Genomic DNA, 14,056 nt, shown 5'->3' with positions numbered 1-14,056 from the left:
TGCTAGGAAGAATAAAGAGGGAAAATGGGAGGGTTACATCTTGGCTATTCTGACAAGCAAGGAACTGGACTTAAAATTTATTTCTTTATTCAAATTATATTAATTACATATTAGTACAAAATTTGGGAGCTATCTGTGACTCCCTTCTCATAATCAGTTCACGCTTCAGTAACCACAAGATCCTCTGGACTGACTCCTATCCCAATTAGATTAGTCCATCACCATTGACAGATGGATCTACAAAGGATTCTGAAGAGAATTGGGAGTTGTTCCTGAGAATCTACTAGATCATCCACAAAGGCATTAGATTCTTCTTGGAAAGAGAGGGCATCTGTGGCCTTGAATCAGACTGCAACTCATGCAACCTCACCTATCCCATGGATCCTGTTGCCCTCCATGGTTTACGAAGGAGCTGAGAGAAATGAAATGGGAGAAGAGTCAGCTACAGAATAGATGGAAGTCAATAAAGGATGAACTGCACCGAATACTATAATGGTTAAGAATTACTTTTGGATGATGAGGGATAAAAAGCTACAATACCCACTGACTTTGTACATCTAGATGGCTGTCCAGCAGCCTTGTTTCACATTACCTATGCTCTTTGAGACAAGGAAACTTGTAGATTCATCTGCAAAGCCAGGCAGAAAACATTTTAGAGTGTTTGTTAGGCAAAAATCACTTGAATTCGTTACCAGTTACAGGCCCAGTGGATATGGCTGAGACAGAGTTTTGCCTGTTATATGGGGACAGTTGATAGGCCATATGGACATGGTCCTTATGAGTCTGAGTTCAGTCCAGTCACCTGGTCCTTATGGCCACGGGGGGGGGGGGGGGCAAATGAATTCTGGTAGTAATTAATTCATCCTTCAGAGGTTAGTTGGTTCCTTCTGAAGGAGGTGTTGGTTCACCCCGTTCTTCAGAATCCATTACCAAATCTCACCATACTTGTCAGATTTTAATCTCCCTTTTGGGGAAAAGGTTGTGGAAAAGGTGACTGCACATTAACTTCAGAAGACCTCAGATGAAGTGGATTATTTGAATTAGTCAGGATTCAGGGCTGAACATGGGATGGAAGTGGCACTTGGTCATGCTTTTTGATGATCTCTGGCAGGAGCGGCATGGGAGTAATTCAGCCATCCTGCTCTACTTGATCTCTTTGCAGCATTTGATACAATCAACCATAGTATCCTTCTAGATCAGCTCCAAAAACTGGGAGTGGGTGGCATAATATTATGCTGTTTGTCTTCCCTACTCAGTATTGATCTAGAATGAGGATCCTGCGTCTGAGCCTTGGGTATCGGGTATAGTAGGCTTTGGTGCTCTTTTCACTCTTGTTTAACATCTACATGAAACCACTGAGCGAGATCATCCAACTCATTATTTTATTAATTTATTATATGATTCTCTATTTTATTAGTTTTATTGTTTTTTATATGAGGCTTTTATATTCTTTTAAGCTGCCTTGAGTTGCCATGTGCAAATAGGGGGCAATATAAATTTCCATAAACAAAAACAAAGAAATCATCACTATGCTAATTATATTCTATATTTATCCATCCCTAGTGAATTGAACTGTGGATATCCTGTCTTGGAACCTATATGGAACAATAGGCTTTAACTGAACACTAGAGAGACCGAGTGATTTTGGATTAAGGCCTTCCAGATCTTGGACTTTACTGTCTTTGGTACTGGATGGGATAGCACTGCCCCGGACAGACCTGGCTGGTAATAGAAGGATCCTTCTGGAGTTATAACTCTGCTCAAAGAGCAGGTTGCAGTCACTGCCAGGAAGGCCTTTCCGCAACTTTGTGTTGTATGCCAACTGCACCACTTCCTGGATCATAAAGTTTGCTCATAGTTCAACTCATGCCTAGTCAACTCCTGTATCGACTATTGTAATGCCTCTACATGGGCTGGCCTTAAGAGTACACAGAACTTTCAAGTTGTGCAAAATTCAGCAGCATAGGAAGTTATATGTGCTCCTAAGATTACACACTTTGCATCTTTTTATTAGCCAGCTTGCTTCTGGATATGGTTCAAGGTGCTGGTTCTGACCTTTAAAAGTCTTAGATGGCATGGAGTCAAATTATCTGAGGGACCAGCTCTTCATGATATCTACTTGTCCCATCAAATTTTGCAGGAGAAACAAATGTGGGTCCCCATCTGAGAAACATCAGAAAGATCTGATGGGACCTAGAAGGTGAACATTTTCTTCTGTGGCACCTGCCTTCTGGAACATTATCTATCCCAAAATAAGTTTAGCCCCAATGTTTATTACTTTTTGGAAGGCCCTTAAAAAATGTTTCCCCCCCTGCAACAAATCTGGAGACTCCATGGCAATAGGGACCCCATATATTGGCTGTATTATGTGTTTTCTAGCATTTGTGGTTTTATTTTTATCTATGTTTAAATTGCTTTGGTTTTTGTAGTGTTAATTGTAGATTTTATTGTGGGCTGACAAGAGTAACTTGATGTGAAATGGCCAGTCATATAATTTTAAAGACGGATGGACGGATGGACAGATGATAGATAGATATTAGATAGATAGATAGTTAGATAGATAGATAGATAGATAGAGATAGAGATAGAGATAGAGATAGAGATAGAGATAGAGAGAGAGAGAGAGAGAGAGAGAGAGAGAGAGAGAGAGAGAGATGTACAGGGGTGGGATTCAGCCAATTTGGACTGGTTCAGGTGAACCGGTAGCTCAACAATCAGCTGAGAGCAAACCAGTTCATTCCGATTATCAGGGTGGCCTGCCCACCCTTGCACTTTACTTACCTATAAACTCTCTGCTGATTAGCATGGCAGAGCGGATTGCCATGCCTCAGCTGTGTCACTACCCAAGACGTAATGTGGAAGGTAAGTTTTGGTAAAACACACATCCCCGAACCAGTTGTTATACTGGCAGGATCCTACCACCTTGTGCGTGTGTATGTGTGTGTATATGTGAGTGTGTATATATATATATGTGTGTGTGTATATATATATGTATGTATGTATGTATGTATGTATGTATGTATGTATGTATATATGTGTGTGTATGTGTATATGTGTGTGTGTATATGTGTATATGTGTGTGTGTATGTATGTATGTATATATAAATAAATATAAAGTCACAACCCCTGGTATGCCCAAATATGGGAGGAAGTTCACTGCTTCCATTCTCTGTCCATCGGCTTGTCACAAGAGACCATCCAGACAGACACCCAATATTTTTACTGTTGCCTTTGTTACATTTGTGTTGTATTTGTGCTGATAAATAAATAAAGGGAGACTAGTATAGATCTATTTCAAGCTATTTAGCTCTCATCAGCTAGCCATACCCTTACTATCTGATAAGAGCTAAATAGCTTGAAATAGATCTATACTAGTCTCCCTTTATTTATTTATCAGCACAAATACAACACACACACACACACACACACACACACACACACACACACACACACACACACATATATATATATATATATATATATATATATATATATATATATATATATATATATGATCTGAGATCATATGTATGTAATATCAGACCAAAATAATTCTTTGCAAACAAACGTCATATTCATTCGGAAAAAAAGTTAAGATTCCTTTTATTCCATGTAAAATGTAGAAAAACTACAATTTGAGCAAAAACAATAAAAACACTCCATATTGACTAGAATGCAAATAATTTTCTGTCACAGATGTATGTCATCATGACTAGCCTTAGTATATATCCAAAACATATGATTCCAGTGATATATTCTTTCCATTCATATATAAAGTCCCAAATTCTAAAGCACGGAAGCTTATTCCTTCTCATTTTGTCAAATTCCTATTTGATTGCAGGGTATTCTATAAACAAGGTTTCATGTTAATATACTAACTATAATGCATACAAGCCCATTACAGTTGCCTCAAATGATTTGACACCGTGTTTGGGGAATCCTATTATCTGACTATAGTCATAATTAACACTAACTTATAAGAACAGATGCTCATTATATGAAGGGAAAAAAAGCAGAGGGAGATTTTGCATGAATGTAGGAATTTACAGAAAGATAAACCCTACTACTGTACAAAACTATGTTCCAGAGATTGAATCACTCATTTAAATTTAGTAGTTAAATTAGATACTATATACCATCCTCACATGTGTTACTCCTTTAAGCATGATTAAGTAACTCATTGCAATAGTAGTAATAATAGTAGTACTTGTCTTACAAATTTTCATTTAGTGACTGTTAGAAATTACATCACCACTGCAAAAAGCAATTTATGACCTTTTTTCACACTTACAATTGTGGCAGCATCCCCATGGTCATGTGATCTAAATGCAGGCACTTGGCAACTGCTTCATATTTGTTACCATTACAATGTCGTGTCGTGGGGTTATGGGATCCCCTTTTGTGACCTTCTGACAAACAAAGTAAATGAGAAACCCAGATTCACTTTACAAAATTAACGACTGCAGTGATTTATTTAATAATTGTGGCAAGACAGGTTGTGTCTTAACAACTGTCTTGCTCAGCAACAAAAAAATTAGGTTCAGTTATGATCGTAAGTCAAGAACTACCTGTATGCTAAATCAAACCAACAAACTAGTTCTTCATATGCTAAACCATAATGTGTCTTGTTTTGTTTCAGATTAGCAAGTATGGAATATAGGAAATTAATTCCTTATTATATTGAATTCAATCTGTTTACACTGTTTACAATTTAAAGAAAATTACAGCATATGATTTTCCAAAACTTGAATTAAATTGTGAATAGAGATCAAGAGGCAAAGGTAAAAACCCATTTCATCACATTTTCAGACATAAACACTGTAATAAAATACTATTAGAACATAAAACATAGTGTTACAGAATTGAAAATAACAAAGGTAAAAGCAACAAAACAATCTTCCCTTTGTTAAAGAAACATGGCTAACGTTTATGTGACAGCCAACCCAAAATAAAAATGACAGAATTCATAAAAACAGAAACCCCTTCCCCATTCTAACCTCATTCTTGAATGCAATTTAGATGAAAGATAATTCATAGGATCATATTCCAGTGACATACAGACTAGTATAATTATATTTTGAAGTAACCCTTAGCAAAGGCACCAGGTTAGATGTCATTCATAATTGTACCTAATGAAATTTAGAAATATCCATCCTTTTTATTGCTATATCTATCCTAAAACAAAATTATAGTTAAAATTGGTCACACAAAATTCTTCTTTGGTCTGAATCCTGATTAAAAAAAAACAATCCCTACCAGGAGATCAAGACACAGTTACATTGAAAAATACAGTTTGTGGCATAGTTCATTTATGCTCATCTTGTTATTGATATTATTGTTTTTAGCAGTACTATATTGATTTCATATTACTATGATACTTCAAAATTTTGAGTAACAAAATACCCATGCACATTGCAATCTGCCCCAAACTCGACAAGAAACTTTTGCTGATATAAAATTGGTAAAACGTGGCATAAACAATTTACTTCGGCAACACAGCTTTCCAAGAAAACTTTAGTTTATTAATGATGAAATACTTTTTTAACCTTTTCCATTTATTTAATCTGTTACTGCTTGAGCTGGATAAGCATTTTAGCAGAAATCAGTTTCACTTTTGTTACTATTGTTCCTCTCTAGCTGCAGCAGCTGAACTGCCAAGTCTACACAGGGAGAGAACTTGCTAGTTATAAGAAAACAGTCTCCAATTAAACATTTTTAAAATAACAAAAATGTTTACTTTTCAAAAAACAATTGAATAATTTGGGTATAAAATATGAATTATTCATATGTTGAATCTCCTTACCACTGGAATATCTTTGACACAATATATGATAATTCTATATTATCATATAACATTCATCAAGACAGATCATTTAAATATCTTTTATTATAGACAAAATGTTGGTTAAAACCATTCTTCTTGCAAACTGTAATACCTTAAGGAATGGATATGTGGTAAAGTGATTTTAAAGTGATTTAAAATTTTAACAGAGATTTTCATTGTTATTGCTGCTGCACAGCTTTTCACTTGGAAGTTAAACTGAAATAGGATATAAATATGAAAGACATTTTAATATTGCGGTAATTTTATAGAGTCATTCCAAAAAAGTTCAAAACAATCAACTCCATCAAAATAAACATGTTTTATTTTTTCTAAAACATTAATCAAATTCCAATGACGTCAATAAACTGTTTATTGACCAAATGCAGCCAAAATTCCTGGAAAAAAATTGTTTGTTGACTAAGTCTTACCATTTGGCATCTCTATATTCTGACCTTACTAGAAAATACACAGTAACCAAACTTTCAAATTTAAGAGGAATATGAATGTGAATGTGAATATGAATATACATACAGTATATACATCTACATATGCATATACATACACATTTTGGCTTTAAAACTGAGACGAGCACTGCCCCCTAGAGTCGGGAACAACTAGCACATATGTGCAAGGGGAACCTTTATCTTTACTTTTTCACACATACACATACAGCAAACCCACATTATTTTAGCTACAGGGCATGGCAAGACATAAAATAACTACTTCAGAGCACTTCCTCAAGTGGGTGTGTTAGATAACTGTCAGTTCCAATGCTAAAATAAAGCATGCTGTGACTGAACCAATCGTACCATAGGATGCTCTAATCTTATATGGGAAGGGACTTTAAAGAGTTTCTAGGTGCGTAATTTATAAAACCCAGCTTGGTTATTTTGAGTTACTGCTATACTGCTCATAATAAAACAGTCTTCATTTCTTTGTGTAAATTATCAAACTTAAATGTCTGTTAATATATATATGAAAGTGTAGAGAACTCTTTTACAAAGTTAAAAGATAAACATATGTAGAAAAAAATAAAATACATTTAAAACTTTTAAAAACAATTAAAACGAAGAAAAAGAAATATTAAAAAAACAACTTACAATCTTCTTTAAAGCAAGCATAGGCATACCCGAAACCATTTTCCCTTCTAAATTACATAACATGGTTCTCTTTTTCTCATACTAATAGTCTTATTAATTTGGCAGTCGGGAAATTCTCCCTTCATTTTTATCCATTTTCAGCACAAATATTATAAAGAATTTTCAATATTTTATAAAAGTACTTCTTCCATCGCTAATTAAAGCATTTATCCATTCCAAGAAGTTCTTCACAATCCAATTCTCTGTTTATAAATTTTGGAAGAATATTTTGGGTAAAAATGTCAGTATTTAATTGGCAAATTCACTTTTTATAATGGCAAGTTTTTTTAAATTTTGTAACTTAGAAAATATTAACATTTTCAAATACAACTTCGCTTTCTGTATAGTGAAATATATTCCTCATCCATATCTGGCATTAAAATAATATATTTTACTTTTTAATGGGTGTAAAATTTAGTTTATTTGGCATTTATTACATGTAGCAATAAAAGTAAATAAATATAAGAATCCCTACAAGTAAAAAACAAATCCCAAACAGTAGATATACCAATATCGGTTAAATTACATTATGCTATTGAGCTAGATGGCTCCCAATCACTGCTAAAACTTACCAAGTATTCTAACTTCAATGACACTAAATGCGTGCATCAGAGCTCTCTTAATAATTCATCATATCTGATTAACACTATAAGATTTGAAATTCAGAGTAGAACTACACATGTATACATAACCTAGTATATATATATATATATATATATATATATATATATATATATATATATATATATATATATATATATATATATATATACTATAACTTAAAAAATATTTGTAGGCAACTGTTGATGTGCTCATAAAGTATAGGAAGAATAAGGTTGCAAGGTCTTGTTATATTACTATATCAAGTAATATATTGTGGGGATGGCAGATGCTACAGAATTATATCAATAATCTCAGTCCTAAAACATTTAATCTAAATGGAATAAGACAGTGAAAACTCCGTCAATGGATGCTTATATCAAATCAAGAAGGAGCTCTGTTTTCCAAGAAACATTCTGGATTATTTGTTATCCTAGAAGAAGTAGCAATCTCAGTAAATATGAGCAGTTGTCTACTTTTTTCCCCTCAAACTTTGCAGAGTATTTATTTTTAAGAACATCAAGTACTTATTTTTTTTGGGGGGGGAGTATATGGATGATGGAAAGCCCATTATAAAGCTGAGTTAGCTTTCAGGCCTCTGATATCAAGAAAGGCCTAATACAATTAAAAATATAAAATTGCTATTCATTTTTGTTTTTAATGGATTATCACTGTTGAAAATTAAAGGGTATTTCACTGCATTTAAATATAAGCACATTCAAATTAAAAATACTAAATATTAAAAACTTAACTTCTACTGAGTAACATTTATTTTCCAAAGAATAGTAATTACTCATGGTTTTTCAGAATCTTTTACACAATCCCCTTATAGTTTTCTCATTATTTTTAAAGAACCAAGTGAGTAGAAGTTTTATTCTGTGGCAGCCCTGACACAAATTCAGGCTTAGAAGGCCATTAAACAGACTTAAAAACAGGAGGAGGCAGAAGTTCATATGAAAAGCTGCTCAAAAAAATTTCAATAGCGTATACACATACTTCATCTTTTTTTTTTTTGGTAGAATAAAAATAAACTTGCAACCATCTTCAGTGCCTGCAGAATATGCAACTTAGCAGATGAATTTAAAAATTATGTAAGATATACTGGGACAGTGTAAAAGGTATCTCTTCCCTTCAGTAACACAGATCAAAACACACAGTGAAGGCTAGAAGGGAGAGAATCAGCTGAGGAGAGTTCTGTATATTAAGGAGGGGGCTGGAAAGGAAGAAACCAAGCTTCGTAGCTCCCCTTTTAAAAGTTTGAATTCTTACATTCTCTTTAATATAATAAACAAGAAAAATTAAGAACCCTTTTTCTATATAACAAATTGAAAGTAATGTATTTTTAAACATATCATTAGAGAGAAATACATATGCAACAATGCATTCAGTCCCAAAATATGAATGTTATTTTATTTTATTTCTTTAAAAACAACCTCTCTGAATAGTAAAACCTATGTACCAGGTTAAAATTTGTTTTTATATATAGTAAATATGGACTTTAAACTTACATACACCAAACAAAGAACAGTCACTGTAATCTCTGCTTGCCGGCATTACAGTAAAACTCATTTACAAATACTAATAAAAAAAACACCCTCCAAAAACATGCAACAGTAAACAAGAAGTATATGATATATGGACAGACAGATGGAACTGCATAAACAGAAAGGGGGGGGAAAGCAGAAACCCACTAACATACGGAGAAGGTTGTTTTAAAGGAGTGAAAGATAATGATTTACTTGGAACTAGTGTTGGAAAAACAAACATATTTGTTTCCTTCACTGATTTAAAATAAAAAGTAATTAAAGTGAATTATAAAAAAAGCATATCTTTCAATAAGTGGGAAGGGGGCATGCATTTATGGAGAACCAGGCCTATTTATGTTCCAAAATCTAAGCCCCACTAACAGGTCTCGCAAACTTACATCACTAAAATATAAACAAAAAAGCAACACGAGATGAGCTAACAGAGGAGTATCAAGAAGAAAGGGGTGTTGAGGGGGAGGAAGGAAATTTCTCTCTCTTTTTCTTTCTTTTCATTTTTTATAAAAGTTGGCTGGCCTACCTTGCTCCCCAGTCCTCAGTCTGTCTCCTCATAGTCGCTGTCTCCCTGGAAGTGCAGTGTGAATGGTAATGACTGCCTGTCTCCCTAATGAGTCCATTTTCCTGCTCTTGATGTTGTGTATATACACACACTGCAACCTACCTTACAAACCACAGAGACGGGAGAGGGAGAGGGAGGGAGAGAGAGGGAGGGAGAGAGAGAAAAAGAGCAAGCGAGAGTGTGAGAGACAGAGAGTGGAAAAAAAAAGACAGAGAGAGAGAGAGAGAGAGAGGGAGAGAGAGACAAAGCCCTCCTACCAGACAGCAGACAAGCCTCCTTCCCTATCCAGCAAAATACAACTCGGCTAATGCAGCAACAGGTTCAGCGCTGCCAGACTGTGTAACAGAAAGGATATATATAGTGGAGATCAAGATTGCTGGCAAACATATCGTTTAATGTCAGCTGGCCCCACCTTCCTTATTTATGTTACAGGATGTTGGAATGCATTGTTCCAGGCAGTCCATGTAATTACCATAGATGCATTTTTTGTGCATATTAGTAGGAAGGACTGAACTGCATCAGCCACTCTGCTTTGTAACCTGATAGCTTTAACACATGCATGGAAGGTGTAAACATATCTCTTTTGATAGGCAAACTACACAAAGCTCACCGACGCTGGGCATGAAATCTTTTAAGAAAGCAACTACTGAAGATAGATTTCCCAAGACAATAGTGAAGCATGGAAAACTGATCTTATTTGACATGAAAGCTCTAAAAGATGCTGTCAGTGCAAATTTTAAAAAGGCCATTATCTCAGCATTTCCTCCCACCCAAATTATATATATAAAATATATATCTTATATGTGTGTGCACATGTGGGTAATACTGTATATAATGAGTATAATCACAGCCTCTACATCTAACCAAAGAGGTGCAAAGTTATTACAGTTTGTAGTGCAGGACACAGTATAAAAAGACAGAAATAAACACCATTGTAAGCACTAGGATAGTGAGGTGATGTATCTATATATGCATTATATTATCTCTTGATGAGGTTCCCTTGAAGGTTCATTCATCTGCTCACAAACAGGCATAAGAAGTAAAGATGAGTCTCATATACTCATAATAACTGATCATGATACAGAAGCTGAGAGAAGTCCAACAACATACAAAGGAACTGGAACCCACATCTCTAAATGTATTAACTTCCACACAAATACAATTTTTAAAAGTCAACAAACTTTTCTCTCTCAAATCATTGCTACCTATGCCTGTTCTCTAACTACTGTTAGAAAAATGAGGTCCATGTTATAATAAAGGGAACTATTTGTAATGTATTTTCCATGCACAATATATTAAACAGTATATCAGGAATTTAGTTCATAATATTAAGCATGTCATATCTGAACTACAAATTACTACTATGAGTTAAGGTTTTTTGAAATTCTTTGCTATCGTATAGTCATCATCCAGATCTTTTGCAGTTCATAGCAGATAAGCCTAATATACCTGCATGTATCATAGAATAACCAAGGCAGAATTCAGTATCACAAGAAATACCAGTTCAATATACAAGTTCAAACAGAAAGTAGATACAGTCCTAATATGTTCCAATTTTATGACTATCATTAACAAATTATCTTTGAAATGAGTGAATGTGAACAAACGAAATAGCTTTGGGACAAAAACCTCTTTGTTACTAAATCAGACAATGGGTTATGTGCCTAGTTCACATTGATACCAGGAAGACTGAAGAACAGTTTGATACTTTTCAGCAAAGTTAATGATAGTCTTCAAATTGTATTTTTACATTGTCCCTTTGAGGTAGGAAAGAACCATATTCTCATTCTTAAACAAGTGCAATGCATTTTAATAATAATAATAATAATAATAATAATAATAATAAGACTGATTATAAATTGCGGCACAATTCAGTAGCACAAATGATCCATTGGAATTTGTGCAAAAATTATAATATTAAAACAGCAACAAACTGGTGGGAACATCAGCCTGAAAAAGTCACCGAAAATCAGATGGTCCAAGATCTTGTGGGATTTCCGTATACAAACCGACAAAATACTGGCGCATAATACACCAGGCATCACACTGGTTGAGAAAAATAAGGTCACAATCATAGACATCGCAATACCAGGTGATAGCAGGGTTTGCCGAGAAGGAACATGAAAAAATCGCAAGATACCAGGACTTAAAAAATCGAAATTCAACGACTATGGCACAAACCAGCAGTGATAATTCCAGTGGTAATTGGCACACTGGGTGCTATACCAAAAGCACTGGAATTACATTTAAAACAGTTAAAAATTGACAAAATCACCATCAGTCAAATGCAAAAAGCCGCACTGCTTGGATCTGCACGCATATTACGAAAATACGTTACAACTTCCTAGGCCCCTGGGTGGGGCCCGACTAGTAACCAATGCCAAATCCGGCGAACAACTGGCCGCTGTGATACAATTGTATAATAATAATAATAATAAATTTATTAAAGTTTACAAATACAAAGATAAAATTTAATAAAAACTATGAAAAAAGTAGAAAAAAGAAAAATACAGAGATAGAAAAAAGAAAATAAAAAATAAATAAAACATGGCTCCCTCTCTAGGTAAAGGTTCCCCTCGCACATGTATGCTAGTCGTTCCCGACTCTAGGGGGCAGTGCTCATCTCCGTTTCAAACCCAAAGAGCCAGCGCTGTCCAAAACATCTCCGTGGTCACGTGGCTGGCACGACTAAACACCGAAGATGAACAGAACGCTGTTATCTTCCCACCAAAGGTGGCTCCTATTTTCAACTTGCATTTTTACATGTTTTCAAACTGCTAGGTTGCAGAACCTGGGACAAGTACGGCAGCTCACTCTGTTACCCAGTGCTAGGGGTTCAAACTTCCTCTAGAATCTAGACAAACATAAATATTTTCAGTAACTCAACATATTTTCTAATAGTTCAATAAAATATATTTTCTATAACTAAACTACACACACACACACAAACACTATATATATATATATATATATATATATATATATATATATATATATATATATATATATATAGTGTATGTGTATACACACACACACTTACTTTAGTCAAATAAATCCAGTTTGTATTCCAACTTATCACTTTCTCTAAGAAATAAACAAAAGAAATCTTCCCATTTATAACAGATCTTTAAAACCTTGTTTAGGTTTAGGTTTATTAGATTTATATGCCGCCCTTCTCCCAAGGACTCAGGGCAGCGTACAACATTAAAAGAAACACATACAAAAGTTTAAAAAAAATTAAATAGAATTACCCAAACAAACCCAATAAGAATTGACAATAACATTTTTTTTTAAAAAAAATCGAATTAAAATTAACAATGGCCAATAATCATTCAATCAATTGTCATTCAATCCTAATCAAATTCCATTAGTAGCTACCAGAAATCTTTAAGGTTTACATTTATTTTAAACCTAGTCAGATAAGTTTACTTTATATTTCTTCAGTTTACTTTTAAAAAGCTTGATCTTTAATCCCATCAAATATTGTTCCACAAATTGATTTATGATTTTCTCTTTGTTTCTTTCAGAAATAACTTTAGTAATTTAATGTATCCCATTTGTAAATCCAAGATAAGAAGGCATTCCAAATCATTCATCCTATATATTATTTGACATTCTCTTTAGTTATTAAGACATCAGCCAGTTTCAAATGCAAATCCATTGTAGCATCTTTTTTTATATCACTCTTGTAGTCTTACATTTTTAAATCCATTTTAAATCCACGATATGTTTTGCCGTATCACTTTTGTAGTGTAGGATTTTTTAAAAATCCATTTTCAAATCCACTATAGTCTCAGTAAAATCTGTTCTTTTATATTGTCTATTAATTAATTAATTTCTTCTATAGTCAAATAGCACTATTCCTTTTATCAATGGGTCTCTTCCCCTTCTTTGGAAGCCTTAGTGCTGTCAGCTCAACTTGAAAGTCTCTTCTTATCATGTTTATTTTCCAATCAACAAAACTTTCCCATAGGAGAATTTCTTAAATTTCAAGGTCTTCATATATTTTTATAAAATTTTAAACATTCACAGAACATATTCTTTCAAATCCATCTAACTTAGCCTGTACCCTTCCAAAATCACACTCTTCTTCGCCTTTTTCTGTTTTTCAATAATCAAAGTTATTCTTTGTAATACTTAAACTTGCATAAAATGTATTTCATCCAAAATGGAAGGACATTTTCCTGGTATAAAACATTCCTTTGAGAAGGTTGTTAACATCCATAAAATAAATAATAAGCATGAAGAAGCTAATGAACTAAAGAAGCTTCTGGATGAGAAGTGAAATGTTTTCAAGGAAAAAACCAAAAAACGTTTGAAAAGAGCCTTTAGGAAAAAATAATAAGCAATTTTCTAAAGCAGTTAAGAGAGAAAGTGACCAAATCCACTG

General features: G+C 33.9%; 1 protein-coding gene across 3 annotated transcripts in view; it reads right to left on the bottom strand.

Annotated features, from left to right (window-relative positions):
• ZBTB20 (zinc finger and BTB domain containing 20) overlaps positions 1 to 9,850 on the bottom strand; it is a 501,160-nt gene extending 491,310 nt beyond the window's left edge. For all 3 annotated transcript variants that reach the window (XR_004255641.1, XR_004255640.1, XM_032219991.1), the window contains exon 1: positions 9,628 to 9,850. The gene's annotated coding sequence lies outside the window, so the exon portion shown is untranslated. The remainder of the gene's footprint in view (positions 1 to 9,627) is intronic.
• Positions 9,851 to 14,056: the final 4,206 nt, after the last annotated feature.

The sequence above is a fragment of the Thamnophis elegans genome, chromosome 6 (genome assembly GCF_009769535.1).
Source record: "Thamnophis elegans isolate rThaEle1 chromosome 6, rThaEle1.pri, whole genome shotgun sequence".
Taxonomy (NCBI): Eukaryota; Metazoa; Chordata; class Lepidosauria; order Squamata; family Colubridae; genus Thamnophis; species Thamnophis elegans.
This window is presented reverse-complemented; position numbering and strand designations above follow the sequence as displayed.